Here is an 18,588-nt window from a genome sequence, read left to right on the forward strand (position 1 = left end):
GCCTGCGGTGAAGTTCCTTTCCTCAAATCTGAAATTTGAAATAGATTCAACATTAACATCTATACAACAGGACAAAAGTGGGAATTTCCTGCTCCCATTGCTACCTCTCTCATTCCCAGACAGGGGATGTGATGAGGTTTCTATTGCTTCTGCCAATATATCCCATTATCTGTGAAGAGCATGGAACTATTTACTCAAATCTGATTGGTTCAGCCACTAATGATGTCAGTGTTATTGTTGATTAATTAGTGGCTGTCAACTAATTGGGGGGTCTGGAAGATATTCAAATGCAGATATTCAAGTATGTTCAGAATATTTGATGTGCTAAGAATATGATATGGTGAGTGCTGAGTGAGAGATAGAATTGGCAGGCACTGTTCCCAACACCATAATCAGATGTAAGTGATTGCACTTCAGAAAGTAGAATTCAATAAATGTCATCGATGCAAACAGGATTGCATATTGTTGGATTGAGATGAAGTTGCCAGAATAAAGGGATAATTCTCACAAAATATGAGAACTTGATGTCATATTTAGCTGTCAAGCACTTGAGAAGAAATTTGGGATGACTTATTGTGTTAAAAGTGCATGTAAATATGTGTTGATGTTTCATCCTTTTTCTGACAATCTCTTAAAATTATTTGTAAATGTCCTTGGCTTATTCTATTTCCCAATAAATATATATATACAGGTGTAAAACATATTAGCTGTGCTCCAGTCCTCTGGCACTGTGATGATCTTTGAAGAGATGCATGTGATAATGCCTCTGTTCTCTCACCAGTAGTTATCAGGCCTTTATTCTCTGTAAATCTGATTTGTTGATGAAATACCCCCCTGCCTCCCATTCTGGTTTAATCTTTTTTTGCCTCAGCTCTTGGCAGGATCATGTTGAAAGCTTGAGCAGGAATAATGGCAGGACAAGAGGACAAATTTGAAGCTGCTTTGTTTTAATCTATGGTTATGAGTATTTGTCAAAAATCTTGTTTGTCACTGACAATTAAACGCACCAAGATAGATTTTTTACCCGTCATTACTAATGTCATCCGATTTGCACCAGATCTTAGAATCTGACCTCCTCAGCCCCTTGACCCTGTTCCATCACTCAGTTGGATCCTGGCTGATTTGTGTCTTAACTCCATCTTGGTTCCATATCCACAGCTTTTTGAGACAGAGTTCTAGATTTCCACCAGTCTTTCAACATTAGTGGGCGGCACGGTGGCACAGTGGTTAGCACTGCTGCCTCACAGCGCCAGAGACCCGGGTTCAATTCCCGCCTCAGGCGACTCTCTGTGTGGAGTTTGCACATTCTCCCTGTGTCTGCGTGGGTTTCCTCCGGGTGCTCCGGTTTCCTCCCACATTCCAAAGATGTGCAGGTCAGGTGAATTGGCCATGCTAAATTGCCCGTAGTGTTAGGTTAGGGGTATGGGTGGGTTGCGCTTCGGCGGGGTGGTGTGGACTTGTTGGGCCGAAGGGCCTGTTTCCACACTGTAAGTAATCTAATCTAATCTAATTACGATATCACCTTGAATGGTGAGGAGCTAATTTAAAGATTTTCCCTCTGTCCTGTCAGCGACACGAAACAAAATCATTTCATTAAATCAGTTCATTGCCTGATGCAGGTGAAGCCTTCACTATCTCTTTATCATTAACAATCCACATTAGCATTTAGATTTACTCCTTTTAGGTGTTATTAATCAACCAATTCAGATATGTTATGACACATCTCTGGGGTAGTTGATACTTGAACCCAGAAATTGCGGCCCAGAGGTAGGGACATCACTGTTGTACCGCAAGCTCCCTTTGGCTGATTTAATCATTGTCACCCTAGGAACAGTCTGCTGAATCTGTGCTGTACCCTTATCATGGTCAATATAATAGTCCTGCAGTACACTGACCAGAACTGAATGCAGCATGTATTCTTTGTTCGAAAATTTTAAAATCACACAATAACAGTGTACAGAAGGATGCCATTTGGTGCTGTAGTGATTAGAACCATGGCCAGACGAATGGTCATTGACAATGAGATCCCTGATTGGGGGTTGCTAACCTGGGCCAATCAGGGAGCCCTGGCTGATAGATATGAACAGGAGTCTCAGGGAGTCCCCTCACGCTAGGGACTGGTTCTGAGCTGTGTGGGTCGGAGCCAGTGTACTGAGTGGAGTTGCTATTGACAAGAGTTTGATTGTGATTGTGTACTGCTCCTGAAAAAGAAATAAACAGGTGATTCAGAAGGTCTCCTCTGTCTAGGGGCTGGTTTTGAGATGTCTGGTCACAGCCCATTTGTAGAGCACATGTAAATAAAGGGTGACTTGGCGATGGCTTACTGGCCTCTGCGCAGTTATTTCTGGTCTATTGAGTCTGAGCTGACTCTTAGAAAGAACTAGGTAAAAACAATGACTGCAGATGCTGGAAACCAGATTCTGGATTAGTGGTGCTGGAAGAGCACAGCAGTTCAGGCAGCATCCAAGTAGCTTCGAAATCGACGTTTCGGGCAAAAGCCCTTCATCAGGAATTCCTGATGAAGGGCTTTTGCCCGAAACGTCGATTTCGAAGCTACTTGGATGCTGCCTGAACTGCTGTGCTCTTCCAGCACCACTAATCCAGAAGCTTAGAAAGAACTGTCAATTTGATCCCTCTGCACTGATCGTTCATCACATTTCCCCTTTCATTCTTATTCAATTTGTTTGGAAGTTGTCAGTAAATGTGCTTTGAAGACTTTATTCAGCCTTGCCTTTTAGATAAAGTGAAGAACTGTAATAAAGAAATGTTTCTCTGATCCTTTTGTCAATTAATTTAAATGTGCCTCTCCCTATTTGTTGAAGAGTTTGAATACCTCAATTCAATATGACCTTTGCTTACTTTATTCTAAGAAGAACAATCTCAGCTTCTCTCTAACCTTTACATAACGGAAGCCCCTTATGCCTGGTAACTTTGTAGTAAATCCGAAGATCTAGGCGAGAGTGGAATCAACAGTAGAGGATTCTCAGTGTGGAGTAAAACTCCTGATTAATAGTTTTAAACATTACTCCCTTCCCAATCATTTACTGGGTCATCTGTGTCCAGGATCCTCACTGCTGTGAGCTTCAGCTATAGTATTTATGATTGTGCAGGCCCATGACCCATAGTGGGCATGTTCTAATTACATTTCTGAGGATCAAGAACTCTGTTTAAACCAGGTTCCCTGTTCCTGTGGAACAGGTGGCCATCCAATACCTCATTTCAGTGGGATTCAATAGTGGGGATAGTGCTGAGGTGGTGTGCAGACACTAATCTGACTGTGAAATGAAATACTGCCACTGTGTCAAATCTCTGCATCCACCTGCACCATTGGAAACTGGTAATGACAACAGTTAAACATGCCCCCTGGAATTCATACACAGGCAACTCCATGAGACCATTGTATCATGCAGTGAAAAACAAGATATGCAGCCTGTGAGTTTGCGAAAGGTCATTTGGCAAAGTTCCCTGGATCTTTAATCAAGAAGCTATTCCAAGTTACACAGGAGATTGGCAATACAATCAACATGTTGGAACATGGTTTGATTCTGTAGAAATTACAGAGAAGTATATCAAACATTCTTGACCTAAGACTTCAGGTCCTGGTTACACAATGGATAATATTTTATAGATATTATCTGCTTTACTGTCACATGGAAATGTTGTAGGGAAAGGAAGTGTAATAGAACATAGAACATCACAGCACAGTGCAGGCCCTTTGGCTCTCAATGTTGCACCGACCTATGGAACCAATCTGAAGCCCATCGAGCCCATACTACTCTGTTATCATCCATGTGTTTATCCAATGACCATTTCAATGCCATTAAAGTTGGCGAGTCTATGACTGTCACAGGCAGGGCGTTCCATGCCTCTACCATACTCTGAGTAAAGAAACTACCACTGACATCAGTCTGGCATCTATCACCCCTCAATTTAAAGCTATGTTCCCTCATACTAGTGATCACCGTCCATGGAAAAAGGCTCTCCCTGTCTACCCTATCTAACCCTCTGATTATCTTATATGTCTCAATTAAGTCACCTCTCAACCTTCTTCTCTCAAATGAAAACAGCCTCAAGTCCCTCAGCCTTTCCTCATAAGACTTTCCCTCCATACCAGGCAACATCTTAGTAACTTTCCTCTGGACCCTTTCGAAATCTTCCACATCCTTCCTATAATGCGGTGACCAGAACTGTTCACAATACTCCAAGTGCGGCGGCACCAGGGTTTTGTACAGCAAGACCTCATGGCTCCGAAATTCAATCCCTCTACCAATAAAAGCTAACACACCACATGCCTTCTTAACAACCCTATGAACCTAAGTGGCAACTTTCAGGGATCTATGTACATGGACACCGAGACATCTCTACTCATCTACACTACCAAGAGCCCAGTACTCTTTATTCTTGTTGCCCCTTCCAAAGTGAATCACCTCATACCTTTCTGCATTAAACTTCATTTGCCATCTCTCAGCCCAGCTCTGCAACTTATCTATGTCTCTCCATAACCTGCAATATCCTTTGGTATGATCCACAACTCCATAGACCTTAGTGTCATCTGCAAATTTACTAACCTATCCTTCTGTGCCTTCATCCAGGTCATTTATAAAAATGACAAACAGCAGTGGCCCCAAAACAAATCCTTGTGGTACACCACTCATAACTGAACTCCAGGATGAACATTTCCCATCAACAACCAACCTCTGTCTTCTTTCAGTGATCCTATTTCTTATCCAAACTGCTAAATCACCCTCAATTCCATGCCTCCGCATTTTGTGCAATACCCTTCCATGGGGAACCTTATCAAGCAGCTTCCTGAAATCCATATACACCATATCAGCCTGTTTGGTTACCTTCTCTAAGAACTCAATAACGTTTGTCAGGCACAACCTGCCCTTTACATGTTAACTATCCATAATCAATGTATTCCTTTCTGGATGATTATAAATCCTATCTCTTATAACCTTTTCCAACACTTTACCCACAACCGAAGTAAGGCTCACTGGTCAAAAATTACCAGGATTGTTTCTTGTCCCCTTCTTGGACAAGGGGACAACATTTGCTATCCTCCAGTCTTCTGGCACTATTCCTGCAGACAATAACGACGTAACAGTCAAAGCCAAAGGCCTGCAATCTCGTCCCTGGCTTCCCAGAGAATCTTCATATAAATCCCATCTGGCCCAGGGGACTTTTCTATTTTTACACTTCCCAGAATTGCTAACACCTCCTCTTTGTGAACCTCAATCCCATCTAGTCTAGTAGCCTGTATCTCAATATTCTTCTCGTCAACATTACCTTCCAACGTGAATACTAACGAAAAATATTCATTTAGTGCTTCTCCTGTCTCCTCCAACTCCATGCACAACTTCCCACTACTGACCTTGATTGGCCCTAATCTTAGGTAAAAACAATGACTGCAGATGCTGGAAACCAGAGTCTAGATTAGAGTGGTGCTGGAAAAGCACAGCAGGCCAGGCAGCATCTGAGGAGCAGGAAAATTGATGTTTTCGACAAAAGTCGCTTTTCCAGTACCACTCTAATCTAGGCCCTGGCCCTAATCTTACTCTAGTCATTCTTTTCTTCCTGATATACCTATAGAAAGCTTTAGGGTTTTCCTTGATCCTATCTGCCAAAGATTTCTCATGTTCTCTCCTGGCTCTTCTTAGCTCTCTTGTTCGGTCCTTCCTGACTAACTTGTAACTCTCAAGTGCCCAAACTGAGCCTTCACGTCTCATCCAACCTTCTTCTTCCTCTTGACAAGAGATTCAATTTCTTTAGTAAACCAAAGCTCCCTCACTCGACCACTTCCTCCCCACCTGACAGCTACGTATTTATCAAGGACACGCAGTAGCTGTTCCTTGAATAAGCTCCACATTTCAATTGTGCCCATCCCCTGCAGTTTCTTTCTTCATCCTATGCACCCTAAATCTTGCCTAATTGCATCATATTGCCTTTCCTCCAGCAATAACTCTTGCCTTGCGGTATATACCTATCCCTTTCCATCATTAAAATACACATAACTGAATTGTGGTCACTATCAGCAAAGTGCTCATATATCCCCAAATGTAACACCTGGCCAGGTTCATTACCCTGTACCAAATTCAATGTGGTCTTGCCCCTTGTTGGCCTGTCAACATATTGTGGGAGAAAGTGAGGACTGCAGATGCTGGAGATCAGAGCTGAAAATGTGTTGCTGGAAAAGCGCAGCAGGTCAGGCAGCATCCAAGGAGCAGGAGAATCGACGTTTCGGGCATCAGCCCTTCTTCAGGAATGTCAATATATTGTGTCAGGAAACCCTCCTGCACACATTGGACAAAAACTGACCCATCTAAAGTACGCAATATTTGGAAAGATAAAGACCCCACAACAATTACCTTGTTACTCTTGCTCCTATCGAGAATCATCTATGCTATCCTTTCCTCTATATCTCTGGAACTGTACGGAGGCCTATAGAAAACTCCCAGCAGGGTGACCTCTCCTTTCCAGTTTCTACCCTCAGCCAGATTACCTCAGGAGACAAGTCCTCAAATGTCCTTTCTGCCACCATAATATTGTCTTTGACTAACAATGCCACACCTCCCCCTCTTTTACCATCATCTATATTCTTACCGAAACATCCAAATCCCGAAACCTACAACAATTCCTCTAAAAACCCATACTTTCCTGAAAAAACTCATGATTTTTAAATTAGTTTTAGCAACAGGAAATCCTATTAGAGTCTTCAGTTTTGCAAATCACTCTCCCTTTTCCAAATTCATTTTTGGTTAAATTTATTATGATGCCAGCCAACTGTAATTGCTTAAAAACTCCTTGACTCGCCCAATATGTTTTCCCATTGGTTACTATATAAATCATCTAAATAAACCAGATAGTTACAAACCTCAGCCATGACTTGATTCATAAGCCTCTGGAATGTAGCTGGGGGATGAGGCAACAGCAATGTGTTTAGTTCTTAACTGTACTCTCAAATGGCCTGGCCAGCCACTCTGTTCAAGTGGCAATTAGCAATGCGCAGTGAACACTGGCCACTCAGTAATGCCAACAGCCCATGAACATCGTGCTGTAGCTGTACAGATCGCCTTCTACTTGCTCAGTCATTGTATAAGCTCATCCTGTTGTCCTTGTTTGTGAGAATACAGTGTCTAGCTGTCCCAATATGTCTGAGTTATCTCATCAATGGTTGGAGGTTCAGTCTGTCCTTGCAGCTCTCTCTTGTTTCCATGTCACCTTGAACTGCTCTTACCATCTGATTCACTGAGACTTATTCTTCCTGATCCTCTTTCCAGTGATGATATCTTTTCAGAATATTCACGTGAAGAACCAATTGGTCTTCCTGTGATCAGGAATATGTGTCAAATAAGCCACTTTACTAATAACTGCCTTGCATGGACCACTGAATTTCACTTTCAGAAGTTCGCCTTACAAAGGTCACAACACTTTGACTGCACTTGAAATTTTCTACTATTATTTATCTATCTATTCTTTCATCTCCGCTTGTGAATTGAATTGAATTGAATTGAATATATTGTCATGTGTACCGAGGGACAGTGGAAAGGCTTTGTCTTGTGACCAGTACAGGCAGATCATAGAGTTACATGGTATAGATAGTAAATAATAGGTAAACAGTGACAAAAACAAAAACACAGGTACAGGCGAATGTTAAGAGTTTGTGAGTCCATTCAGTATTCTAACAACAGTAGGGTACAAACTATTGCGAAACAGGCTGGTGCGTGTGTTCAGGTTTCTGTCCCTTCTCCCTGATGGTAAAGGTTGTAGAAAAACATTGCCAGGGTGGGATGGATCTTTGAGAATGCTGGCGGCCTTTCCTTGACAGTGGGCCTGGTAGGTGGATTCGACAGATGGGAAGTTGGCATTTGTGATTGTCTGGCCCGAGTTCACCACTTTCTGTAACTGTCTCCGATCATGAGTGGCACAGTTACCGTACCAGGTCGTGATACATCCAGACAGAATGCTCTCGATGACACACCTATGAAAGTTGGCAAGGGTATTCGCTGTCATGCCAAATTTCCTCATTTGCCTGAGGAAAAAGAGACATTGTTGGGCCTTTGTAACCAGTGTGTCCACATGAAGAGTCCAAGAAAGCTTGTTGTGAATGACCACCCCAGGAGCTTGACACTCTCCACTCGTTCCACCTCTGTGCTGTTAATGTGTAGGGGGGCTTGAGTAACATCCCGCTAAAAGTCAATAATGAGTTCCTTGGTTTTGCTGGCATTGAGAGCTAGGTTGTTCTCAGTGTGCCATTTTTCCAGGTCTTTCACCTCCTGTCTGTTGTCTGTTTCATTGTCATCTGCGATTTGACCAACTATGGTGGCATCATCAGCGAACTTGTAAATGGCATTATTCTGGTATTTGGTGATGCAGTCATGGGTATACAGTGAGTACGGTAGGTGGTTGAGTACGCATCCCAGGGGGGCTCCAGTGTTGAATGTTAGTGAGGATGAAATATTGTCCCCAATCTTCACTGATTGTGGCCTGTGGGCAGGAAATTGAGGATGTAGTTGCAGAGATTGGGGCTTAGTCTGCGATCACTAAGTTTACTAATCAGTCTCGAGGGGATAATAGTGGTAAACACTGAACAATAGTCAATGAGTAGGATTCTTATGAGGCTGTTCTTCGTGTCAATGGGCCCGGTGCTGGCAGGTGGGACTAGATTGGGTTGGAATATCTGGTCGGCATGGACGGGTTGGACCAGCCTTTCGAAGCACTTCACAACCACTGAAGTTAGGGCCACTGGGCAGTAGTCATTGAGACATGCTGCATGAGCCTTCTTCGGCACAGGGATGATGTTGGCCCTCTTGAAACAGACAGGGACAGTGGCCTGCTGCTGGGAGAGGTTGAAGAAGTCCGAAAAGCCCTCTGCCAGTTGATCTGCGCATGTTCTGAGTGTATGGCCTGGTACTCCATCTGGTCCCATCACTTTCCTTGGATTCACATGAAGGAAAGCTGATCTGACCTCTGGTGCAGTGACTGTTGGGATAGGTTCATCAGGACTTGTCAGAATAGGTGTAACCTGTCCACCAAAATTCTCCTCAAAGTAAGCACCGAAGGCGTTGAGACGATCTGGGAGGGATATGTGGTCGTCTGCTATCTTGCACTGTCTGTTTTTAGAACAGGGTGTGGGGTTGGGGGCAATGTGTGTGGGGGTCAGGGCAGGGTGTGGGGGTTGGGGGCAGGGTGTGGGTGTCAGGGGCAGGGTGTGGGGGTTGGGGCAGGATGTGGAGGTCGGGGCAGGGTGTCGGGTCAGGTGCAGGGTGTAGGGTCAGGTGCAGGGTGTAGGGGTCAGGAGCAGGGTGTGGGGGTCAGGTGCATGGTGTGGGGACCGGGGACAGTGTGTGGTGCTTTGGGCAGGGTGTGGGTGTCGGGGGCAGAGTGTGGGGGCCGGGGGCAGGGTGTGTGGGTCGGGGACAGGGTGTGTGGGTTGGGGGCAAGGTATGGGGGTTGGGTCAGGGTGTAGGGGTCAGGATGTGTGGGTCGGGGGCAGGGTGTGTGGGTCGGGGGCAGGGTGTGGATGTCGGAGGCAGGGTGTGTGGGTGGCGGGGCAGGGTGTAGAGGTCGGGGGCAGGGTGCGTGGGTCAGGGGCAGGGTGTGTGGGTGGGGGGCAGGGTGTGGAGGTCGGGGGCAAGGTGTGGGGGTCGGGTCAGGGGGTGGGAGTCTGGATGTGTGGGTCGGGGGCAGGGTGTGTGGGTCAGGGACAGGGTGTGTGGGTCAGGGGCAGGGTGTAGGGGTCAGGGGCAGGGTGTGGGGCTGGGGCAGGGTGTGGGGGTCAGGGGCAGGGTGTGGGGGTCAGGGGCAGAGGGTGGGGCTGGGGCAGGGTGTTGGGGTGTTGGGTCAGCGCTGGTCCCTGTGATTTCTGACTCTGGCCCTGGTCCTGGTCAGAGGTGTTTCACTTTGAGGAAATAAATTGACCATGTGACAGGGTCTGGGTTCAGTTTGAAGCCGATTTTGTATTTCGTACAATTATAACGTCTGTGTCTTGTAGTTGTGACTGAAATTATTTTTGGTTTTTGGATGAATGTCTTATTTAACTATATTTAACAAAATCTGATTTTAATAATTTGCTCAATGTCCTTGTCTTGCTGACAAATCCAAAATATATTAACTGTGTTGTTTGAACGTGGTGGAGGGTTGTTTTTTCAGACTGGAGGCCTGTGACCAGTGGAGTGCCACAAGGATTGGTGCTGGGTCCTCTACTTTTCATTATTTACATAAAGGATTAGGATGTGAGCATAAGAGGCATAGTCAGCAAGTTTGCAGATGACATCAAAATTGGAGGCGGAGTGGACAGTGAAGAAGGTTACCTCAATTACAATGGGATCTTGATCGGATGGGCCAATGAGCCGACAAGTGACAGATGGAGTTTAATTTAGATAAATGTGAGATGCTGCATCTTGGGAAAGCAAATCTTAGCAGGACTTATACACTTAATGGTAAGGTCCTTGGGAGTGTTGCTGAATAAAGAGACCTTGGAGTGCAGGTTCATAGCTCCTTGAAAGTGAAGTCGCAGGTAGATAGCATAGTGAAGAAGATGTTTGATATGCTTTTCTTTATTGGTCAGTGTATTGAGTACAGGAGTTGGGAGATCATTTTGCGGCTGTACAGGACGTTGGTTAGGCCTCTTTTAGAATATTGCGTGCAATTCTGGTCTCCTTCCAAAAGAGGTTGTGAAACTTGAAAGTGTTCAGAAAAGATTTATGAGGATGTTGCCAGGGTTGGAGGATTGGAGCTATAGGGAGAGGCTGAACAGGCTGGGGCTGTTTTTCCTGGAGCGTCGGAGGCTGAGGGGTGACCTTATAGAGGTTTATAAAATCATGATGGGCATGGATGGGGTAAATAGACAAGGTCTTTCCCTGGGTTGGGGGGAGACCAGAACTAGAGGGCATAGGTTTATGGTGAGAGGGAAAAAATATAAAAGAGACCTAAGGGGCAACTCTTTCACTCAGTGGGTGGTACGTGTATAGAATGAGCTGCCAGAGGAAGTGGTGAAGGCAAGTACTATTGCAACACTTAAAAGCATCTGGATGGGTATATGAATGGGAAGGGTTTGGAGGGTTATGGCCGGGTGCTGGCAGGTGGGACTAGATTGGGTTGGGATATCTGGTCGGCATGGACGAATTAGACTGAAGGGTCTGTTTCCGTGCTATACCTCTCTATGACTCTATAATTATTCAAGGCTTGCCAAATTGAACTAATGTAATGACATAAAGTTCCATTAAAACTCACAATGTTAAAGTCTAACTATGATCGGACCTGAGTATTTAATTCTGGAATTCTTAAAGCTCACTGACTCACACTCAGTGTCAGGGTTAATGCCAGACCTGGAGAGATGATGGTGCACATTCTACATGTTGTTAAAGTTGAATTTTAAAAATCAAAAGCTTCTTGATTGTACATTAGATAAGCAACATGCATCATATGCTTGATGTTAAAGTGATGTTCTTATAAATCATTTAAAAATATGTATTTCCACCTGACGATGGCAGAAGCACCAGCCCCTCAAACCAGCCCTGTTCCAGGGTAGTGGTCTGTTATTCAGAGGGTCAGTGTGGACCCGATAGGCTGAAAGGCCTGCTTTCGTACTGTAGGGATTCAAGATTCAGTGTGGGTCCATATTGCTGCAGCTACACTGAAGTCAATGGGAACGCTCTCCACTGCTCTCCCAGACACCAAGGGAAATGGTTGTGGTTAGTGAAGGCAAACGTCTCAGCACCAACCAGGACAAGACATGCTGCTTGCTTGGCACTCTCTCCACCAGCAGCACCCCCTGGTAACAGTGTGTACCATCTCCAAGATGGCCTTCAGCTACTGGCCACAGCTCCTTTGACTACACTTTCCTAATCAGTGAGCTGTATGAACCAGACCTTCAAGGCCATTAGAATACCACAAACTGCAGGTTCCCCTCCAAGGCACACTCCATCCTGACCTGGAACGAATGTTATTCCTTCACTGTCACTGTATCTAAATCCTAGAACACCCTCCCTGTCAAGATGGGGTGTACCTGTTCCAGTCACACTGCACTAATTCAAGAAGGAAGCTCACAGCCAGCACCTTCCCAAAGGGGAATAGAGTTGGACCCTGCAGTAATACTCACATTGTGGAAATGAATTATAAACTATCCATGTCCCTGATCTGCTGTCTCCTCCCCAGTATAGGATTGAAAGGACAGATGGGTAGAAAGCATCAGTGGGACAGGAAGGCTGCTATAAACTAGACTCACAGTAACAAACACACAACTCAGGATGCAATTTTTATTCTTGGCTGAGAAACTAAGTCAGTACAGTCATCATTGGCTGTGATCACAACTACAAGCAGATGGAGGCAATACATCCACATCCCAGACAGGATCCAGGGAGCAGTGATAGATTCTTTCACTCGCAGGAGGGAGGCGGCAGTTTGTAGGAGCAAAGGGAACACAATTTTGAATTGCAAAACCGATCATTCCAATGTGTATTAGCTGGAAGAAAGGAAGATGTGTACAGTAAACTGGACAACTATTTATGGAATTGGTTTATTCTCTGTTTTGAGAGCATCAATAATCTTGTCCTTTTCCCTTGTTGTATTATTCAGGATAGAGGTTGTACCTTTAAATTTGCTGTATCAGCCACAATGAGAAAAGAAATTTGAAGCTTCTTTATTGAAAGAGGATGGTTTCACTATTCTCTGAAAGGTGAATGTTTTTATTAAATATTGTTAGGATTGTCACTGTACCTGACTGAAATTCTGACTTAAAACAGACACAGTGTGTTGTGATTGTACTGAGGTCAGCCAGATGGACCTCATAGAATAAGAGTTCACTGATTGGGCCTGTTTTTCTGGATCAACCAGGGAGCCCTGGCTGACAGGTAAGAACAGGAGTGTCAGACATCCTGTTCACTCTGAGAGCTGCCATTGAGGGAGCTTGAACAGTGTCAAGGTCTCTCCACCTGTAAATAATGAGTGATTTGGTGACAGGATACCAGCCTCTGTGAGGTTATCTCACAGGGAACTATAATTGCGAGGATCGTTTGTCAATAAGACACAGGGCTATGCTGTCTAAATGCTGTGCAGTTGATTAAACAACAAAAACACTGCAAGGAAATAGCTTCCCAAGACAGCCTAAACAGACTGGCATGAGGTCAAGGTTCATTAAAGCTGGGAAATAAGCCTCTTTCCAGAGAAAACGAGCAACTATCTTACTGAGTGGAAGATGAATAGACTGTGTTAGATGACAATATTGTGATATTTCCCAATGGTCAAACTGACCAATCACTGAAGACAGGACAGTGTCAAGGTTTGATCTCACTGGCTGCTGACAAGGAAATGGAGTATAAGGGAATGAGCCCAGGGCGATAGTGAGCTCTCTCAGGAACAGGAGTTGTCTGATCACCGGCTGGAGCAGGCTGAGATAGAGCTGGCTGATCACATGTTACAGTCTGATCCTTGGACGGGTCCATGTTATCCGAGTCACTTGTATCCAGGTCCGTGCAACAATAAGCTTGTGAAGTAATCATAGTTTTGCTGCAATGTTTTGTCTCCCTTGCTTCAATAAAGGACAATTGGGTCCATCACATTGTTAATATCCAGAGTAAACCAGACAGACCTGGATAAGTAGCAATAAAATCCAACAAGGTGTGTGGTTTGGAAAAACCTGTCTGATTTCCTGAGTTTACTCTGGTCTGGATTTAGAATCTGTTTTGTATGTGGACAGCACAGACTCTCCACAGGGTTAAACAATCTCCTTCCCCATGGCACAGACGCTATATAATTGGCATAGTCCATGGGATTTCAGTTTAGAATAATCTGTCTGGATTATATATTTTAAATCAGGAAGTCAAATCCTGTGGAGAGGGGGAGAGTTGTTTGGTGCATTAGTAAAGTGAGGGCTGGATCTGGGATGGTTGACACTGTTCCTTCGAATGTTGTGTACTGCTCACAGGGAGCACGGCTGCAGCCTGGTATGTGTCAGGATCAGCTCATTAAATGTGCACCAGTTCCAAGGCTGGTGTTGGTATAACCATGTCACTGTGGAACTCACAGAGACAGACAGTTGAGCAGAAGGAGAAAACTTTAATGTTACTCCCAGAGGTTGGATGCTCGTTCCCAGATATCTGGACCCATTGCTTCTTTTAATAGTTTTACCCACAAGACACCTGCCAAGGAGTCCTGTCAAAATCAAATTCAACAAAATTAATTGCCAGGAAATAATTTCCTGAAGGCCACCCTTTCTGTCACACTCGAATGCATTGACTTACTGTGGAAAATGTGCGCACAGTCCTCTTCTCCTTGTTCATTGGGTTCACCTTCAGCCCAAAACATAAAATCTGATGCAGATCCATCGCTCCATAGGAAAGTCCCCTCCTGTGGAAGTAAGATCATATCATTTAAAAATATGTAACTTTCTCACCTTAATAATGTGATGCAATAACAGGAGCAGCATTACCTTGTGGATGTCACTCAAACCGATCCAAGTCGGGACAGTATTATTTTGGGAGTTACGTATCATTTCTGCAAAAACGTTATTCTGCTCCATCCAGTGCAGGGAAGCAAGATGGCCGCCTGGAGCCAGCTCTTGGCAATGCAGCTTGGGAGTAAATTACAAAGGCAACTTGTCACTTGTTAACATTTTTACAAAAGCTATTGCACCTAAACAATTGACAAGGTTCAAAGTAGAAACTCTTGTTTTGCAGAATATAAACACTGAAACTATAACCTTCTGTTGCATGTCCACAAGGACCTGATATGGGCTGACTCCAAACTTCAGTGAATGGTGCCACACTGAGGCTGAGGATTTGGGACCAATCTCATTGTGGCTTCAACCCATCAGATAGAAATGTCAGCAGCTTCTGTGTAACAGCTGATTTTGGGCTGGGCTTGTGCTCGAACGCTCTGTGGGTGACGTTGTGTTTCCTGTTCTCCCCAAGTTTTATCCACACACAGCTGTCAATCCAGATGTGGACAGTCACTGCAGTCCATGTCACTGTGCAGTGACCACATTGACAGCAACAAATTTCTCACAATGACAGACCACATCGATGCTTGTCAACTTTAGATCGTATTCTCAGGAGATCATGTGATTCAGTGATGGGTTCTTAGGAATTCAACAGGTTGTTGCTGTGGGAATTGTAAAGTTACACAATGAGTGATTCTGGTTTAAGCTCAAATGCACAGACAATGGATGATGGAGAAGGGCCGAATCTTGTCAGGGCCTGACCCACATGGGATATGGTGAGAAATGTGGCAGGAACATGTGAGAGGTCCAGCAAGGTCTATCTCGATATCAGGAACAACTCTCTGCAACTTTAAACTATGTTCTGGGCAATAAGGGAAAATTCTCACTAGGTTGTGGTAAATTGCTTATTTAGGTGGAATAATCTTTGTTAACTGCACACCTTGCCTCATTAATATGCAGCTTCCCATCCTATTACCTGCCAGAAGCAAACAAGATACTGAAAATTCAGAACATGGACAATGAGTACCTGGTGACTTCAACGCAAGCCTTGTTCCATTAGGACCTTCACATTGGGAACCAGGCTCAATATCTTTTGGTACACTCCAAGGACACTACCACATGTGCCCCCATGTCCACAGGTACAGACATCTGACATGTGCCAGTATCTAAAATCCTTCATGGTACATCTCCAATCCCCTAACATGGTGCTTCTGCCTTCCAATGCTGATTGAGAGATGGAATTGGCAGTCACAGTTCCCAACACCATAATCAAAGTGTAAATGAATGCACTTCAGAAAGCAGAATTTAATAAATGTGATCAATGTGAACAGTGAGGATACTTATTATTATTATGAGATGAAGTTCCCAGATTAAAGGGGTAATGTTCACAAAACCTGATGTTAAATTTAGTTTTCGTGCTCCACAGAAGAAATTTGGAATGTTTTTTCTGATAAACGTGCATGAAATTATTAGTTGTTGTTTCCTTCTTTTTCTGACTATTTGGTTAAATCACTTGTTTCTTGGCTTATTCTTTTCCCCATATGTGTATATATATATATAAACCATATTAGCTGTGCTCCAGACGTCTGGCACTATACCATTTTATCGAGTCATGGAGTCATAGTGAGAGTGGAGGGTTGGAGCTATTGGGAGAGGCTGGATAGACTTGGATTTTTTTCGTTGGAGTGTCAGTTGTTTATCGAGTTTCATAAAATCATGAGGGGCATGGATAGGGTGAATAGCCAAGAATAGGGGAGTCCAAAACTCGGGGACATAGGTTTAAGGTGAGAGGGAACCTGAGGGGTAATGTTTTCACACAGAGGATGGTGTGTGTATGGAATATGCAGTGACAGGAAGTGATAGAGGCAGGTACAGTTACAACATTAAACAACATTTGGACAGGGACATGAATAGGAAAGGGTTAGAGGAATATGGACCAAATGCTGGCAAATGGGATTATTTCACTTTGGGATACCTGGTCGGCATGTTTTCTGAAGAGATACATGTGTTAGTGCCTCTGCTGTCTCTGTCCAAACTCCCTATCAATAGGCACCAGTGCAATGAAGCCTGACCAGGTGTAGGAACATAACCCCTGACCGAGGACAAAGGCTCAGGAGGCAGCAGGATTCAGGCAAGTGGCAGAGTTTATTCTTATTCAAGCAACAGCTGGTTAATGCAAGGAGAGGGTCAAAGATCTTCCCCAAATCTGGCCTCGATGTGAGAACTCAGTTACTCCCTTAACCTGCGGTTCAGATCGGAAGAGAGAACAATGACACACTCTGATTGTTACAGTCAAATACAGCATTTTTATACATTTTGTGTTACAGTCATCACATAGATCATGGTCACTGTGTCCGTCCCCTTATTCTATACACCCAATCCTGTGAAACACCTAATCAATGATGGGCAGCCCCAAGTTCCCATGATTGCATGGTGTTTAATCAAAATTGTAATCTCCAGGCCTTGGGATCTCTCTGTGCATCTGATTCATTCATATTCCAGAGTTACTGGGCATACTCCTTCAGATCTGAGCCAGACTTGCTTCTCCGTACGGACTGCTTGTAATCTGTTATTTATTGTATTCCATGTACTATCTCTCTCAAATTCTGTTATTGCTCTTATATTTTCCACTGACCCAACTATGTACATTAAAAAATACAAAAAATGGGTGGTTTCAATTAACTGGTATAACATTCGTAATAACCAACCTACTACTAATTAAAACAACTACTGATGAACTTAAAGGACCCCGTACACATCCTCAGCAGAACCATCATAATTTATAAAATACCCTGTAAGATCTGCAACAAACATTATATTGGACAAACAGGCAAGAAACTAGCCACCAGGAAACATGAGCACCAACTAGCAACAAACCACTTGACCAGCTATCACTGGTATCCACATACACAAACAAACAGGGACACTAGTTCACCTGGGACAATGTGTCCATCCTGGGAAAGGCCAAACAAAAGCATGCAGGGGAATTCCTAGAGGCCTGGCATACAAGCCGGAACTCCACTAACAAACATATAGATTCTAACTCCATTCACCAACCTCTCAGTAATGGATTCAGAAATGATCCCAACCACCTCAACAGACCAAGCCACACAAGTAGGAAGCAGGTCAGGGCACCAATGCTTTACTGGAGGCTCACTGATGATGTCACCAGCACAGTGACGAAACGTCTGAACACAAACCCACCGGCTCAGTCAGCAAACTGATGCCCTGGTATTCATTTCTGTTATAAAGTTAGTTATAAAGTATATATACAGTTACTTCTACTGTTGGCACTTTTTAACTAATGAGCTGTAAACAATCTATTTTGTGCCAGGCACCTTCTTAGAGATATGGAAAATATTTCCCAAGACTAACTTTTCACATCTATGTTTCAATGTTTTTCCTTAATGCTTCTATTATTGTTTGGTTATATATGTGTATCTCTAATTATGTTGAAAGCTATGTCTATGATTATCTGAATAATCTTTAACTAGAGCCTATTTCTTAATATTGTGAATAATTTCAAAGATGCAAGTGATTACTACAAAGTAGATTAAGCTGTTGTTTCATAGCTGTGTAATGAGTTAGGCCTACTGCCTCGTGGACTGTTCTGCACTCCTTGTGCTAACTGGTGCCATTCACCCAATGGGACAACATCCTTTTATTAATGAGGCTGGAATCAATCACTTGTATATTGTACTGAAGTTGTGTCTTCGGCATCCTCTTATCAAACTATCTCAGATGACTGTGTAAGGCCTCAGGTTCACCTTGGGGTAGCCCTGCTGAAAGGTACCATTATGTTTCTCTGAATGGTGGAGCAGCTTATTTAATTCGTTTGACTAGTTTCTGAAATGCCCCCTTTCTCCCAATCTGTTTTAATTTTTTTTTCCTCTTGGATCTTGATGGGAGCACGTGGAAATCTTGAGCAAGGGTTGTGGAGAGACAAATGGACAAATTTGGAGCTGCTTTGCGTTACTCTGCAGATATAAGTAACAAATCAAGATGGACCTTTACCCGTCATTGCTAACATCAACCGATTTGCACAAGATCTTTGAATCTCACCTCCCTCGGCCCTCAAGCCTGTTCCATTATTCAATTGGACCATGGCTGATTTGTGGGAGAAAGTGAAGAGTGCAGATGCTGGAGAT

General features: G+C 43.9%; 1 pseudogene; it reads right to left on the bottom strand.

Moving 5' to 3' along the window:
• Positions 1 to 12,332: 12,332 nt before the first annotated feature.
• Positions 12,333 to 18,588, bottom strand: part of LOC140466649 (C-type lectin-like) — a 46,909-nt pseudogene continuing 40,653 nt past the window's right edge.

The sequence above is a fragment of the Chiloscyllium punctatum genome, chromosome 44 (genome assembly GCF_047496795.1).
Source record: "Chiloscyllium punctatum isolate Juve2018m chromosome 44, sChiPun1.3, whole genome shotgun sequence".
In the NCBI taxonomy this organism is placed as follows: Eukaryota; Metazoa; Chordata; class Chondrichthyes; order Orectolobiformes; family Hemiscylliidae; genus Chiloscyllium; species Chiloscyllium punctatum.